Source organism: Astyanax mexicanus, chromosome 15 (genome assembly GCF_023375975.1).
Source record: "Astyanax mexicanus isolate ESR-SI-001 chromosome 15, AstMex3_surface, whole genome shotgun sequence".
Lineage (NCBI taxonomy): Eukaryota > Metazoa > Chordata > Actinopteri > Characiformes > Acestrorhamphidae > Astyanax > Astyanax mexicanus.
The window spans coordinates 33373624-33391645 of record NC_064422.1 but is presented as its reverse complement, the minus strand read 5'-3'; the positions used below and the strand labels follow the sequence as shown (position 1 = coordinate 33391645).

Genomic DNA, 18022 nt, shown 5'->3' with positions numbered 1-18022 from the left:
GTCCACAAACTGTGAATAATAATCACAAAAAAGGTGTAGTCAGCAGGAGAGTGTGTGTGTGTGTGTGTGTGTAGACCGCAAAAGAAAAGAGAGAAAAAACACGCTGCAGCTTGTCAGCCTCAATGAGCCTTAACACCCCACACACAGCACTGTCCCTTTCTCTCTCTCTTTTTCCTCAACTCTTCCCTCGTTTCCTTTTCCTCCTCCTCCCTTCTCTGCCGCTATACACTTTCACTGTAGACACACTTACACTGCCAGACATTCAACACAAACACACACACACAGACAAAGATTACAGAGAACATACAGATTCTGTATCTAAGCCTGCCTGTCAGATTAAAGGCCTCTCAATGTGAGTCTTAGCAAGAAAACAACACAGAACATGCGCACACTCTCTCTCTCTCTCACTCTGCCGCAATCCATCATCAGACACATAACTGACAGCAAATAGTCTATTGATGTGGGATCTTCCTCAGAAACTCCTCCAGATGTGCCTCAGTCAACAAATCTAATGCATTTGAATCTGTAAAGCCTGTCCATATGCTTATGTATGTTACTGTTACAGGCTGGCTTGATTTCTGAAGTACAGCACTGTAAAAATGTAGTGAAAACCTAAATCACCTAGATCCTAATTTCATGATTCAATGACAGGATCTTGCTCATGTCCAGAGGCAGCACAATATGCTCATACAGCACTACTACCACAACCATGCTTAAATGCCGTAATAAATATTACAGAAAGCATACAAAAGCCAGTCTGTCAGACTAAAAGCCTCTGAATGTGATCACATGCGTTTTAGCAAGGAAACAACACAGAACATACATTCCGTCTGTCTTTCTCTCTATCAGACTCATGACTGACAGCAAATAGTTTACCGATGTGGGATCTTCCTCAGGAACTACTCCAGATGTGCTTTAGTCAACACATCTTATGCTCTACCACAGTGTTTTTCATATTGGCACTGTGCCAGGCAGGCCATTTTTGCCCAGTCTCTTTCTAATGATGAAGTCACGAACGTTCTCTTAACTGAGGCAAGTGAGGCCTGCAGTTCTTTGGATGTTGGTCTTTCATGACCTCTTGGATGAGTCGGTGCTGAGCTCTTTGAGTAATTTTGGTTGGCCGGCCACTTCTGGGAAGGTTCACCACTGTTCCACGTTTTCACCATTTGTGGATAATCACTAACTGTTTGAGTCCCTGCTTGAGTCCCTGCTTGAGTCCCAAAACTTTAGAAATGGCTTTATAACCATATAAAATGTTTTCAGACTGACAGATCTCAATTACTTTCTTTCTCACTTGTTCCTGATTTTTTGGGGGATATTGGCATGATGAGCTTTTGAGTATCTTTTGGTCTACTTCGCTTTGTTGATTGAGAAAAGGTGTTGTAATCAGGGCTGGGTGTGGCTAGAGAAATTTATTTCAGGTGTGATAGACAACAGTTAAGTACAAAGTACAAATTTGTAAACAGAGATTGGGTGATGATTTAGCTGATCCTAAGAGTCAGTCAGATGACATGATCAATTTGACATGCCACATATCATGGGACAAGGTAAAGTATCAAGTATCTCCCATGCCTTTTGCCATGTCCAATGTACCCTATAGTATGCTTCTCTAATCTGCAGAATATGTGGGGCTCCTGGATTAAATGTGGATGTGATTTCTGCTTGAGTCGCTTATGTGTTTGCATAGACAATTCTAGCCAAATGTCACCATCATTACTACCATGCACTGTAGCTGCTAATGCCATCTATGACACAGTATTTTTGGTGCACATGTGACACTGTAGATAAGAAATGTTAAATGCCTGCACAACTTTAGAAGTGGAATGTCCCATCCATCTGGCACCCACTATCAGACCTAGATCGAATTAAAAATAATTCCTGCTGCTTTATCATGAGCATGCTGGAGAGTGTTTTACCTCACTTACAAGATAACACCACAACTTATATAGTTCCCAAAAAAATAGATCACAGATACAAAGTGTTAAAATCTGATTAACCAGATTACAGCCAGTGACTCCAGGAACATTAATATATTAAGGAGAGGTCAGTTATTTGTATATTATACAACTGAGGGACAGTACAGTAAAGAAAACAGTATAATAGATAACACAATGATCACAAATGGACTCTATGAAGCACATCCCCACTGATGGAAGAGAGATTCATGCAAACCAGGGTGCTATTTTTAACCTGCTGACGTTCAATCCTGGACCATTGTTTCTGCTGAGAAAAAAAAAAAAAGTAGTGATACCAGCGGGACTAAATCAACTGACTGACTGACTGCATCGTCACATTGAAAGGAGATGCTTCATTCCTCTGCATATACAGGAATCAAACACAACATTATGACCACATCCTTGTTTTTACACACATTATCCATTATTTCAGCTCAATTTAGCATAATTACAGACTGTAGTCCTTCTGTTTCTCTGCCGACTTTATTATCCTCCTTTCACCCTGTTCCTCAAATACCAGGATCACCACAGAGCAGGTATTATTTGGGTGGTGGGTCAATCCCAGCACTACAGTGACTGCTGCAACACTGCTGTGTCACTTATACCAGCAAAACACGCACAAACACACCACCAGCACGTCAGTATATTCTGGAGATGTGAATAATGGGTGTAGAAACATGAGGGTGGTCATAATGTGATTCTTGATTTGTTTAAAAACCATCTAAACAAAAGTCAGATAACTTGATGTTAAATTAGGGCTTAATATCAACAAAGGGCAAATAAACATCCTGTGCAGCTTGCCCAACTTAATGAAAAATAGCACTCCAAGTAATTCAGCTCACAAATGCTGTGTTTCCACCCACACAAACCATCTAAATTAATATAACGGCACCATAGCAACAAAGCAAGCACTCAGGGTTAAGATGCAAGTCTCTTGATAACAAAACACAAACTAACACAAACACACACACACAAACAGCCCCAGATGCCCTCTTGTCCTGTACTCTTCCTTCCCATTTGAATGTGGGCAGAGTGAAGCATTACATTTCCATCAGACTTGTCAATACCAGGACAGCAATCGCTCATACCGCTTCTGCCTGGAGAAGAACTGAACAGAAGAAGGTGATGGGAAAGGGTGAGTCTAGGGAGCCCGTAAGTGCTGTCAGGTCATTCACCATACACAAATGGAGTTAGAAGGGCTGCCAGAAACCCTTCCAACCCCCGCTGTGACCAACTACCCTGCACATATGGGCACAGCAGCACTGATAAAAGAGACAGAAATTAATCTCCGCCCAGGAAAGAGCCCAAAACCGCAGCACAGCAGGATCAGCAAGCAGCATTAAGGAAACTAGGACTCAAGCATTAAGCATATTAGCATTAATACAAAGTAGGCCTATATTTATATTAGCATAAAGTTAATAAAATGCCTACTCAATATTTTGGCAATTAATCAATTAATTATGCAAGGGCCAAACAATAAAAAATAACTTCACTAGACAACACAAAGCCATTTATAAAGAGTCCAGAACTCTCAGTTTATTGTGATAAAAAATAAGCAAGGTAGACTCAAAGAATGCATTAGGAGTTTATTTAAGCTGTTTGCATGTGACTTTGGTTGGGGTCGTTCTTTGCGGTAATTTAAATTTAGTTTTAAGAGCACCAACTAGTAATACTATAGCAACAATCTAGCAAACAGCAACACAATTGCAACCACCTAGTGACTACCTAGCAACATCTTACAAACCATCCAGCAACATAGCAACCACTAGCAACTACTTACCAACCAATTAGCAACAACTTAGCAACCTGCAGTTCATCATCTCATAGCTATAAAAAGCAAACAATTAATGCTTAATGCACACAGTTATACTAATTATAAACACATAACTGCTTTCTTCTAGTATGATGTGCTGAACAATTGGAGTCAAATTGTTTTTTAGTTTTGTCCCAATCGTTTCCCTAGATTTTTCTTTCTCAAGTTTTACTGATAGTGCAGTTTGTTTTTTGAGGGAGGGGACTTTAGAGGAAAAATGTGGTAAAAGCAGTTGAGATAGCATTAGCTTTTAACCTAGTACAAATTCCTTGTTTTTAGCTTTGTACAGGGCTTGAGCTTGCTTTCTGCAGATACAGGCACAGGAAAAGCAACATGTTAATTTTAGGATTAAGGAATTAAACTGTACATTATTTAACAATACCAAAAACATTTTGACTAAAAATAAACAAAATATTCTATTGGAAAATGTATGGCCAAAAATACATACAAATATGTATCCATTAGGCTCTGCAACCCAGTTAACAGAGAACATTTTACAAGTCAACTGGTTTAAAAGGTTCCAGGAAGGTTAGCCTGTAATGTCACAAAAACCTTCTTCCAATAACATTTTCTGAACACAAGTGACAATAATGATTTGCACCACATCATTATTAGAAAAAATAAAAACACTGATACAAAACACATTGCAATAAAGTTATATACAATGTTATATACAAACATTCTAATGATCAAACATTGTAACAGTCAGAAAACCTTTACTCACCAAAAATACTATTTATTGTAAGGGTAGCATTTTAATCATAACAGTCCCCAAATAATAACCGCAAATACCAAACAATTATCTAATCACAGTCTGATTGACTAGCTCTCTGATTAACACAGGGCTATTTTTCTTCCCAGAGAGAACATAGATTTATTTCAGAGGCCCAACCCTCTACACTCCAGACTGAGAGAGAGCGCTGGAGAGGGAGAGACGGGGAGGGCTCTTGTTTTAGAAGAAGCACTTAAGGTTTATTCTGCGTGCATCTTGCATTATTCTCTCAAGATTCTTCCTCTCTGGGTGAAGAAACAAACATGCCCCCTTCCATCCATTTTAATGAGGCTGAATTCTGCCCGGCTAATGATCTAAAAACTCACAGCATTGAGGAGCCGGGTCTAGCATGTATTAAAGCTTATGATGTATGTATTAAGCACAGTGAGCTTAATGCTGACACAAGCATGGCACTGGTAGCTGACACTAGCTCAGAGGACCTGTAAGATCTTAAGTACTTCTTTAAAAACACGTTTTAGAATTTACATGAAGTGCCCAGTGATGGCAAATGCAAAAAGTAATTTCCTCACATTTCTTTACTGATCCTCTCTCCATGCCTGCCAGCTGGCTCTCCTCTCTGTAAATTCAATGCTGCACAATAGAAATGTGTCTTCTAGTGCTGTGCCACAAATGATTAACCTGCAAATTTCAACACCACCATACTCCTATAATTCCCTCTTTTTACAGAGCCTGATGATGTACTAGCAATATTATTAGCAACACAGCATAGCTACTGTTGTGTTTAACTTTTTATTTATTTAATTGTGGATTAAATATCATAACTCTTACCCTCTCTCTGCCTCTCTCTACATATCTCTTTCAGTCTGTCACATACACACACCCAACCACAGCTGCGGCTCCTGTGAGGGATTAATCCAGGTAAAAGTGGAAACGTGCCAAATCATTGCATCTGTTTATCTGTTAAAACATTGTTAAGGCCGGAACATGGAGTTCAAGCTATACTAAGCTAGCATTCACTTCATTCATTAAATATTCCTGTGTTCCCTGTGTAAAGCTTTTACTCAGAACATTATGGAATTCTAATATAACATAACCATAATCTTAAAAAATATATATTTTTGTCTCCCTCCACAAAAACACAGGGAAGTATCAACACTAAAGCTTTTTAAGATTCATTTTAACAATGGTTAAGAATGTTAATGTGACTAATACAAATAATGTTTTAACTGATTAACTACAGTTACACTATTAAGTCTTTTTTGTTTCAACATCACCACTGCAATGTGTGCTGGTGCAATAGTCACATCGCAGGGCATGCAATGACAAGCCAGGCAAAAATAACTAAACAAACCACCATCACTTGCTTAACACAACAGGAAAATTTTATACATGTGTCAAACATTATTTATTTTAGTTGTTGGAGAAACCTGGTGACAATTTTAAATTTAAATATGCATTAAATACTTCAGTTTTAAGAAGAAAACATGTGTTTAAACATGATTAAATCACAGAATATTGTTGTGAGGAATTAGATTACATTGTTTTGAATTGATTGACATCATTAGTCTTATCACGAGGGCAGGATTAACAAACAAATGTTGTTGTGGGCAGGCGTGAACAAATCAGCTAGCTAGCTGTCATCCGAGAGCTCTAATCTGAGGCATGAGATGGAGAACACAAATTCAATTCACCATGATCACATGCAGCAACAGCTATTGTAAACAATCAGCACTTCCATCTCAAGCTGCTGACAGCTGTCTTTTCACTGCTTTAGTCATTTGATAATAGACTGATATAAACAGGCAATCTGGAATTGCAATTCTCCTGCCAGCGAGAATGCGCTCAATTGGCAAGTGAAAGTAAAGCCGCCACAGATTTCCAAAGCTTCAATGCCAGGCGTTTAAAGTTCTGCAACGCTATCTGGAGCTGCTACAGCCTTACTGTGGAAATGAGTGGAGAAGAATCTTGTTTTAATCATGTTTTATTACAGATGAGCCAATACCATTTTTTTTTACTGATACTGATACTGTTTTTTTAAGTATCTGCCAATACAGAGTTCCAATAATGACACAAACTATGACTTTAAGTACCATTTTTATAGGTTTTATTTTAATAAAGTCAGTATTTTGTATCCCAAATAATTTATAACACACTTTTATACAACAATATTCATTATATGAAAATTATTTTTTTTTTGCATTATTATTTTTTTTGTTTTTTCATTTTCTCATGATTGCATGCAGTAATGTTACAAATACCTTTAATTAAGCTATTAAGTTTAAGTTTTATGTTTGTTTTATATGTCATTGTTTCAATTTGCAGTGGGAACTTACTACATTATTTCTTCTTATTTTTTTAAATCTATTTACACCTTCCACTCATTAGGCTTCCCTATCATTAATAATGCCCCCAGCACTTAAAGGGAGCAACTCTGCTCTGATAAATCAGCTAACAGACACTTGTACTGACCAACATCACACTGCCAGTGATGTGGGAAGAGAGCTCCATTTACCCACCCCTGAGAAAGCAGGGCCAACTTTACTCTCTCAGACTCTGGCTGCTGATGGCAAGCAGCATATAGCACCAGTAATAGAGGGCATGACAGAAATAATCGTTGACTAATTGATTAATCGAAAGATTATCAAGACTATGAAAATTATCATTAGTTACAGTCCCAGTCCCATTTTCAGCACTGATATTGATACAGCATCTGTATTGGTAAAAACTACTTTTTCTTATCAGAACCACACATTACTTTCCCATGAATGATCACACTGAGCTTTATCAACACAAAGTTCTCAGCAGGGCAGAACTACCTTTATTTCCCATGAAAGAAAGAGCAGACGAGCTTTAATACAGACTTACCCTTGCTGTTCTGAGAAGCCGCAGCAGCCAAGGCTAAGACATCACCTACAGAAGCAGAAAGAAAGAATAGCTTGAATCCTGTTTAGACACACCCACACACACACACACACTCTCTCTCTCTCTCTTACACTTTCTCCCATCCTCTTGCTCTCTCGCTTTGTCACACACACACACACACACACACACACACACAGCAGAGGCTAGGTTAATAACTGCTCATGTTCTGACTGTTCTGCAGCACAGGCCAAAAAAGGGAAAGAGATAAGTCTTGTTTGTTTCTCTTAACTATAAAAGAGGCCTTGACCACCAGACTTTTGCTTCAAGTTTTATATAAAAAAGGAAAGCCTTTTTATGTCACTCAGGAATCTAGCTCTCTCTTCAAGGATGCACGTGTAAAGAATGTTTAATTCTCTGAGTGATAAAGACTTTCACTTCAGTACACTGACTGACAGTTTGGCTCAGGGAGACTTGAAGGTAAGACTCAATAAAAAAAAAGAAAGAAAAAGAAAGAAAGATCTTCAGGTTTTATAGTCCGCAGAAAACTGTAGAACATTAATCGTGTAAGAAAGGATCGATCTGTTTTCTGCCAGAAATTGTTCTGTTATTGTTCTACAGCTGCAAGGTTGGTTAAGCTGTACAGCCAAAAAAAAGTGTCATTCTAACTAATAAGGACAACACTAGTGCACAAGTGTCAAAAATACAATGGAAAGACTTCAATGTATTGTCAGTCAACACAATACTGAGGCTCAGACCATACATACCCAGGTGTGAACAGGGTTTTTCAGATATGTCGCTGGAGACATTTTCAAAAAGTTGTGGTTGAAAATTGAAGGTGGTTGTTTACTTTATCTATTATCTATGTTGCTTACATTATTGTAGCATAGTCAGAACCACTGTGATATCAAACCGCCATTATATCAAACCACTATTGGGCATGAGAGTGTAGTTACTAGAAGAAGTGCAAGAATACACCCCTAGCAATTTTGGGACAAAAAAGCTCCAAGAACCTCTCAAGATGAACAAGTTCCTCCGTCAAGAACTCTAAACTCAATGACTGCCCCCAATCCATATCACTGAACTGTGAGTGCTCTCCATCTCCACCACCACAGCCAAGCAGAATTACAATGCACGCGTGCCCAAGCGGTCCGTCTGCTAAAGCCGAACAAAAACACAGGTCAAGAGAGTCGTTTCTACACACAAGTCATGCCTGTCAGTCAAGAAGGTGCAAGGTTCACCCATATTGTGATTTGATCCATATTCATGCCCCCGCATCCATACGACCTTAAGTAATGGGGGCAAAGGAGGTGCAATTACTCGCTGCCACAGAGGCGGAAGATTTATGGACGCCGGCTGCACCCCTTTAAACATATTAATTTGGAGACATTTGCAATTCATTAATTCCTCTTCCCACTTCATGATGCTGGGCGTCATTACGTGGTCGTGATGGTGGAGTAAGCTCCCACTCCAGCATGCGCAGGTCCAACAGTGCGCTGACTGACAGGACTCTTAATGAGAACAGAGAAGCAGCACGGCATGACCGGCGTCTGAAGAGGCCCTTATTACGCAGAGCCGGCCGAGCCCGTGGGCAGCCAGCCTCCTTTCACCAGCCCCTGGGTGCACAGCGAGCTCTGGCTTCTGTCCCAGTCCACTTTTAGAACTTCTGCTTCAGCATGCTGTGAAATGGCGAGCTGGACCGCACTTTGATTTGAGAGCAATGTTCTCTCTTGTGTGGCGAACTAACAACATGCTCAAGAATGTATGTATTTGTCAAACTCTTGAGGACTAAGGGCCTGTACTTGGGCCAAAGAAGAAGCCAATATGATGACAGGTTATTTGAGAACATCACTGGTACACAGTCAGAACTTTTAGAACACAAACAAACAAATGGATAAAATTCATTTAAAAGAACAACTTTCAGTTGCCTGATATTCTACTTCTTTATTGTTAAAGGTTGGCACATATAAGACCGACACAAATTGGAGTATCTGCTAAAAGCTAAATTAATACAATGCTTTTCCTGCTCTTCAACTAAGCTGTTAATAATACACTTGTCTGAATGCACTACGCTAAACACAGCCATTTAAATGACATTACTTACATACTGGAAACGGTGACATGGTGGTGTAATACAGCAATATATTATTTACCATGTTTGCCCCAGATCAAGCAGAAAAATCACACATTGTTACGTTTTTGTTTTTTTTGTCTGTACTAAAACTACCAAAATTAAAGGCAAAAAAGTGCTGAACGACAGATGCATGAGGATGTGAGTAGAGGTGTGCACAAAACAAGTGTGTCCTCAAGTTAAACTTCTAACCACTGAGCATTACTGTTCTTTACTAAGGCAGCTACACTAATGAATGGAACATTGTGTAGTGTAGTGGTGTGTTGTTTGGGATACTGCATCACTTAAATAAAGTTTCAGGCAGTTCAAGTGTAGAGAGAAGAGTAGGTTTGCATGGAGACTCACTATTTAACTTTAGCAGCAAGAACTTTTATTTGGTTTGTTTAGATGCCTTTAGTTTTATATTTTAAATCAATTCCCATAGTGGTTCATCTCAAACCTAAAATGAAGCTACTCTCGCTACACTAACTAATTTAGAATCTAAGGGTGTGATTGGAGATAACCACACCTTCAACTGGTACAGATGTAACCATTCTGTATGGTTTCTGGTGGTATAAGATAAAGTACATACACAGCTACAGGCTTAAGCATGCTCCCCAGTGAAGAATCCATACGTCAAGAGCAGCTTAACACTGATATCAGTGTCCCATGGTACAGTATTTTAGCTGTCAATGTAAAGCTAATCTTTCTATAGTGTATTTATATACCCCTCCCCCAACTGTTCAGGAAATAAACCAGAATACTGCAGTCAGAGAAGCAGGGGATGTTCCCCTGTCATTTTGAAGTGAATATGAGATGTATAAATAGGCTAATTCAACCCTAAATGCTGGGCTAATGCCCATACACTACCTATACCACACACCTATCACAAAGACCACACATGCACAACCTAATCGACCTGTCTAACCTTCAATAGAGTCCAATTATCCCAACCCAATGCCAGCACTGCATTCCTGTTGATTAGATATCACTGGCTAATGTATTGCTATTGGAGGAATACACAATAGTCTATTTTGTAAGAAACACTGAATAACCTTTCCACAGACAATTTAATAATTTAATAATATGCAATTATTACCACAGAGTCACAACTAAGCATGGTGTTAAATACTGCATGGACAAGTGGGTTATATTCTCTATGCATGCATAGCTTCTGCACACTACCAAACTCAAAACTCCAAGGCCAAAGGATCCAGGCATCCTATATAAATCATGCACAACACTGTGAGGAACGGCATTCCTTATAGCCTTAAATTAAATCTAAATAACCTTAACAAAGGATTTAATAACAGAACCATAAAGAAAAAAAAGAAAAATGCATATAATTAAAAAAGGACACATTTAGTCTAGTTACACAGTGCATAGCACCAACCAGTGTAAATTATGGCATATAGTGCGTATATAGAGTAAAAAATAGCTGCCCCTTATGCCATTATTAAATTTCTTTAACTGCTGTTCCATTTTCGCACTATAAGGTGCACTTAAAATCATTTCATTTTCCCAAAAATCGACAGTGCACCTTATAATCCCGTGTGCCTTATGTTTGAAAACAGACCAGAAAACAGACCTTCATTGATAGTGATATGGTTCGCCTTATAATCCGTAAAATACAGTAGTTTGTTTTTGAACAGACTAATAAAACATTATGTTCTTTTTTTAATTAAGCTGTTGTTGCTCTTTGCAGCCTCAGAAAAAGAAAATATAGAAATATAGAAATAAGTAAGCACCACAGTTTTCCCACATAACCCACTCATATTTGCAAAATTACTCATAGCAGTCTCTAAATTATGTTTCAGTAGTTACCAAAATAGGGCTTTAAATCAGTCAATACAATTTTAAACATCGCAGACTAAAGCGCACCATGTCTCAGAAATTTGCCTGTTCTGTTTTGTGACTTGACTAAAGAACAAAGTCCTGCATCGGTAGTTACCAGTGCTGAAGAATGCAGGTGTCCTATATAAACTAAGCTGCATAATTGTACAATGAGGCCTTAAATTAATTGTAGATAATCATAGCAAGTTTATCAGGATAACCTGAATATTTGGAAACTGAAAATGAATAAGTGAATAGACTGTATAGTTTAAACAGAACAATGACTGATTTATCTTAGGTCATATTGGAGTGTTTTTTTTTCTAACAGCAGGATCAGGGCTTTGCTGGATTCATAGGCACAAAATGTAGATGAAAAGAGGAAGAATTCATTGTATCTACAGGACTGTGTGAAGTCCGAGCTCACAAACAGACTTCAGTCTGTCATCAAATAATCCAGCTCAGAAAAACAGTTGCCTAGTATCACCATTAAACCATTCCAGCCCAGCTGAGGCTGACTACTATGTCTGCATCAATAATTTCAAATTAAAGCCCTGCAAGCTTGGCAGGAATTTTAATTTTGTCTACGTTGTTTCATAATAATCTAAATTAGCGACAGCAAATTTACGGTATAATTTGTTGATACAACTGCTGGGATGTTCATGTTAGGTGCTCAATAAGTATTTATAAACAATGTTTTTTTTATTGCTTTTTCTTTGATTTCTTTAAAAATCTTGAATATCTTGTTTGGACCTTCTGACTTTTCAGTTTGGGTCCGAAGCAAAGTAGCAGGTGTGAAAAGGGCCGTAAATCATGGTGTGGACCAAAAGCTCCAGAGTTTGGTCCAACCAAAAAACCTGGTTTCGGTTCAGATCTACTGAACAATGGTCTGGTTTGCCTGCAGTGAGCTTCTTTAAAAACATTAAAATATTGTCTTTAAAATAACAGAGGAAAAACTGCAACATGCAGCAGTATTGAGTGAAACCAAAATTAAATGGACCAAATATATACAATGTAACAAAAACATGAACCTTGGTGTGGACTCTGATCTGCACTTTTAATTTAATTTTTTAATGTAAAGGTGAAAAGTGGCTAAATAAATGAAAACCTGCAAAAACACTGATCCGTATTCTGTAGGTCAAAAGGCAAGTTTTTGATTTGATTTCGGCCAATAATATTAATTTCAGTGCATTCCTACAACTTTATATAACAATAGAATAATGTGACCAAAACGGAAGAGATTCCAGTTGCTCACCCAGCAATAAGTTATTCTACAGCAGCCGTTTGATTTCAGACACAATCGTAAACACAGAATTACAGACTAAGCCACGGTTCTCTGCTCTGCAGTGGGTGGACATGCTTTTAGACTCAAGGTTCACAGCTTTTGATAAATATACGGCGCAGCCAACTTAACGCTTTCTCACTTCCTTCCATCTTAGACCAGAGTCCTTCACAGCCCATTAAGCCATCCACTTTAGTGAAGGTCAGGCTGGGAGATGCCAGAGGGAGTCATAAAGCCCAGTCCGAGCTGCAGCAGGGGACGAATGGGTCCGGAGACGGTCCGTACTGAACACTTTATACATTTCACTTCATTTCAACTCAATTTCATTTCATGCACGACTGCATATTCTGTCCTTTTAGATTCATGCATAAGAAAACGTTACATTTATTCCCAGTTAATTTGACCAGTGTTGATGTCTAAATGAAAGGTCTGCAGCCTGAGTGCTGGCAGAAATGAGTGATTTGTCACTGACCACAGAAACACACTATGAGTTTATTACAGTAGCACGTGACCTAAGGGTGCACTGTGTGAAAAATGGCTCATTTCTTGTTCCTTCTCTGTTTCTGTTATCTATGTTTTCATATCATTGACTCAGCCTGTCACCAGCAGACCAGCAGAAGTGTTTAAAATTATATGAATGAAGTTACACCTGTGCCTTTAAAAAATAAAAACCAATAACTCTTTACAGTCCAATACTTCTCACAATCCAACACACTCAGCACTTAACATACACACACAGTATAGTCTCAAATAGTCTCAAATGGAAACAACCATCCATCTAGAGGTCTCATTGGGCATTAAGCAGATGTACACACATTCACACACGCATATATATTTACAACCACACACACACAAACACCACAGCAGTTTAAATGATTCGATTCCAATCCAATTTGCGTAACCAATGTACCTAATCACCTTGTTTTTGGAATTTGGGAGGAAACCTGGAGGAAAACAACACAGACACGGGAAAAACATGGAAACTCCACCCAGATAGGGACTTGGCAAATGTGCTACACACCGCCATTTTTCATTTTTCTCATGTTTACCTTTTCTATTTAACATTTCCTAATTCTGATTTTATTTGTTTTATTTTGACTTATTACCTTTTATTCATTTAGCATTTTACACATAACATCATATCTTCTTTTTAATGTAATTTTAATGTTTCATCTATTTTTTAATCTAATTAAATCCTAATTTGCACATATAATTTACTTTTATTTAATAAATGAAAACAAAATACAAAAGTCACCACCAAACATTTTAGTTGACCAAATATTATTTTATTTCTCTATTTTATGTCTCTTTCTGTCCATATGAATGTGAATGAGGGTCATCCTCAGTATACTGTAAATATTTCAAGCAAAAATAAAGGTTAATTATTTAATTATTGACTTGGAATAAAACCTTTTTTCCAGTAACACACAGTGAACACATATGTTGCTTCTTTTAACACTGAAATCACTGAAATACAAAGATCTAATGATGGTGATTCTGCAAGCTTCTTTATATCTACTCACTTCACCTAATCCTTTCTCTCACCCTCTCCCTCTGTGTGTGTGTGTGTGTGTCCCTGCAGGTCACAATACGTCTGCATCTCTCTATCTTCATCACTCTAGCTTTCTCTTTCTATCCCTCTCTCTATCCACTGTAAGCTAAAATTCTGAAATACATGCTAGTCAGCAGCTCTGTCTCATGCAATGGACCCGGGACTCGTTTTTTAAATCTCCTGAGAAAAAGCTACATCACCAGAGTCTGTCTTTTTAATGCATTAAATCAGCAGAAACTAGGAAGATAGAGAAGGGGAAATAGAAATACTCGCTACAAGTCACCCGTAATTTTATAACTGTGGTATGTAGGATAAAAACGAATGTTTAGCTGTTTCCTAATCACCAGCGTTCAACATCAAAGGTAATATAACAATACCAGGAAAGACATCATTGTATCTACACGTTCCAATCACGCACTTCCTGTTTATCATTGTTGTATATGATTACGCTTGTGACTTCTGTATCTACTGTATCTGTAGAAAAATCCTTATTTAAAAACAGAAACAAAAAGAAATCAGAGAGTAACCGGTCACGAATATTCTGCTACATATCACGCCTGCACGTGGATCCTGGCGGCAACTAGCCAAACTGAAAACAAACCAATCAATATTAAGTACAAGAAGGTGCTTTGGAGTGATAAGGGGAAAAGAGTGCCATCAGCCCACCCAGAGAGAGCAAGGCCAGTTTTGCTCTCACGGTTCTGGCAGCTGATGGCAAGCTGCATGACCGAGATTCAAACTCCTGTTCATTGTGGCAGCACCGTAACTCACTGGTCCATCCGGAGCCAGTTTGGAGATATTTTAGTTTGTAAATGCTGAAAATCAAGCCAAAGGGTGGAGATACACTTACATCATACAATTAACTTTCAATCAAACACCTGCACCGGTTTCAGGTGAGAGTAGCAGGGGTTAATGTCTTAAAGACCAGACGGCAGACTCTCATTTGTGCTTTCCAGAAACCCTCTAAGCTTCAGCAGATGACCCAAAGTCTAAGGAATTACAGAGAAGCTGTTTAATTATGTTTATATGAGTTTACATTACACACAATAACCAGCCACAGATTTTGCAGCCTTTTGGGGCATTTCAAGCCAAGGTACAATCTCTAATGATGGCTTTGGAGTGCACAAAAAATTAGTGTATTGTGTCATTAGTTTTAGCCTCATGATGTAAACTTAAGCTCAACACCAACAATAATAGTGATAATATTGAAAATAACTAGGGCTGGCCCGAATAGCGTTTTTTGAGCTCCGGATATTCGGCACTGATTCGAAGCGAATATTCGAATATTCGTTTTTAAAAAAAGCAAAATAAAAAAAAAGCAAATCACGGCCCCTTTAATCCACTGAAAAATTTTCAATTTGCTCTGACCGACGAGACATATTCACCCCAGATTTTTGGTGTTTTTATCCCGGATTTTTGTGTTTTCACCCCATATTTTTTCTGTGTTTTAGCCCAGATTTCTTTGTGTTTTCATCCCGGAATTTCTGCTGCCCCACACCGCGGCTTATCCGCTGCGTAAGCAGGCTAGGAGGCTGCTGCTGCACGGTTTCTCCACTGCGCAAGCCAGCCCAGTAAATTGCTGTTTGTGTTTTCACACTTAGGCTATTTGCTTAAAAAAACAAACAAAAAAAACGTTTGTTCAGGAAGTATTTTATATTCTTAAACATTGTTAATTATATTAGAGGACAGTCATTGTAAACTGTACTTGGTCTATTTCGGTTAAAGGATTGTGCAGGGCATATTACTGATTTTGTATTTTTGCACTTGGGCTATAAGCTCAATATTAAATATTTCGTTTGTTTAGAAATTATTTTATATTTTTAAACCATGTTAAATTATATTAGAGTAGAGGAAAGTCATTGTTAATGACGTTATTGTACTTGGTCTATTTCGGTTTAAGGATTGTGCAGGGCATAGCCGTATTACTGATTTTGTATTTTTGCACTTGGGCTATAAGCTCAATATTAAATATTTCGTTTGCTTAGAAATTATTTTATATTTTTAAACCATTTTAAATTATATTAGATAAGAGGAAATTCGTTCAGACATCATTTTTGTAGGCCAGGCTTTTGTAACCGATTTAGCCCCTACTGTTGCCACATTACCCCTTACGTTTTATTATATAAATCAGTTTCGAAGAGCCTGCATTTCTTTTTATCATGTATAATAGAGGTCTGCGCGAGACTGATTTTTAAACCCACTCTTCTACGCTCCCGCGTTTCTGTCTCGTTACCGCTCCGCAAAAAAAATTGCTTCTTTTAATCCCGCGCCCGCCCGCCACATACACATTTCTGCCGCTCCCGCCCCACGTTCCTAATATAAATTAAATAAACTACATTTAATGCTTCAAATTTACTTATATATTTATTAAAACAGCAGCACTGAATAGTGCGGTCCCGTTCCTTACCCCAGTCCAAACACCATCGGTGTGTGCGTGTGTGTGTCGGTCCATCCTGCGCGTTGAGAGTTTTCTTTAGGTTTTTTTTTTTTTACAATTATTACAGTTTTCTTAACTATTTATTAATTTGCTCCCGCATAGTCTGGATTAAACTCCCGCTCCAGCCAATAACAGTTCAGTTCTGTCCCGCGCGCAAGATATTCTGACGGGACCCGCGAGAACAGAAGTGGTTAGAGTGAGGTGGAACTCTGGAAAGGAGAAAAAAAACGAATATCCGAATACCAAAATTAAAAACCGAATACCTACTCAACGAACGAATATCCGAATACCCGAATATTCGGGTCCAGCCCTAAAAATAACGAATTCGTTTTTAAAAATATATATATGCAAAACATCTTACCGGAATGTGCATCACTTGCTTATCACTAGAACTTGCCTATCAGAATTGAATTGTAACAAAAACAATGTGGATCGGCCCATTACTATTTACAGTGTAACAAACATAACCCTTGATTCAGGTGTAAAATGCCCACTATATCTCACCAGTAATTTTCCAATTGTGGTACATCAGGCAAAAAGGAAATGAGATGTTTCCTCACCACATCATTAAGCATAAGATAACAGTATCAGGAATTACATCATTGTACCTATTCATCACAAACACACGCTCCCTGTTCAGTCTGTTAATCATTGTTATAATGTATTTATCTCCACCAATGCTATCGCTAATGTCATCATACAATATCTAATGAGTCACTGGAATACTAAAGAAATGAGGTGCTATTTAGTGCGTTTGCACTCCTAACAAAGTCCAGACCAGATGAAGCAGGAGTAATGTTTGTCTTAAATTGCATACATGTGATCTGGTTCTTTTCGGTTTCATACCGCATTCTACGAATTCTAAGATCTTGTCATCATGAATAACATGGAAGACCTTTTATAAATAAAATAAGCGTTAATCTACAGCTACAGTTGATACAGCAGATGAGAGCATAAGTTTTTTCACTAGAATCATGGTTTAGTTGATGTGGACTGAGATCAGAAAAATGTATACTCAAAATTGCAGATTTATACTGGCAGATTTATTAACTTTTTTTATAATTTTAATAGCATTTTTTTTTTTCATTTCTTCTTCTGTGTGTCACCACAGTGGATTTAAAATGAAGCAAACAATATGTGATTGAAATTCAGAGGTTCAGCTTTAATTAAAGGGGTTCAACAAAGATTTAGGGGGTTTAACACACTCCTTCCATTTCCACCAGCAGGAAAATAACTGAAAAACTAACTCAATTATAAATATAAGGATTATTTTATTACTTCTGATGCGAATTAAAAGGTGCGCTTAATAACTTGCCGAACTCTGGAACCCATGGACATCACCAAATGCCCAGTTCCCTCCCTTGAGATCGGCATTTTGCCTTCAGAGGATGAGAAATTCAGCTTATTTAAGCTACAATATATAATCCAAACAAAAACAAACACAGGCCTAT

The 18022-nt window shown here is 38.0% G+C and overlaps 1 protein-coding gene across 5 annotated transcripts in view; it reads right to left on the bottom strand.

The window, feature by feature from the left end:
* ndst2b (N-deacetylase/N-sulfotransferase (heparan glucosaminyl) 2b) overlaps nt 1–18022 on the bottom strand; it is a 95865-nt gene that overhangs the window by 46589 nt on the left and 31254 nt on the right. For all 5 annotated transcript variants that reach the window (XM_049464774.1, XM_049464775.1, XM_007259318.4 and 2 more), the window contains one exon: nt 7367–7411. The gene's annotated coding sequence lies outside the window, so the exon portion shown is untranslated. The remainder of the gene's footprint in view (nt 1–7366; nt 7412–18022) is intronic.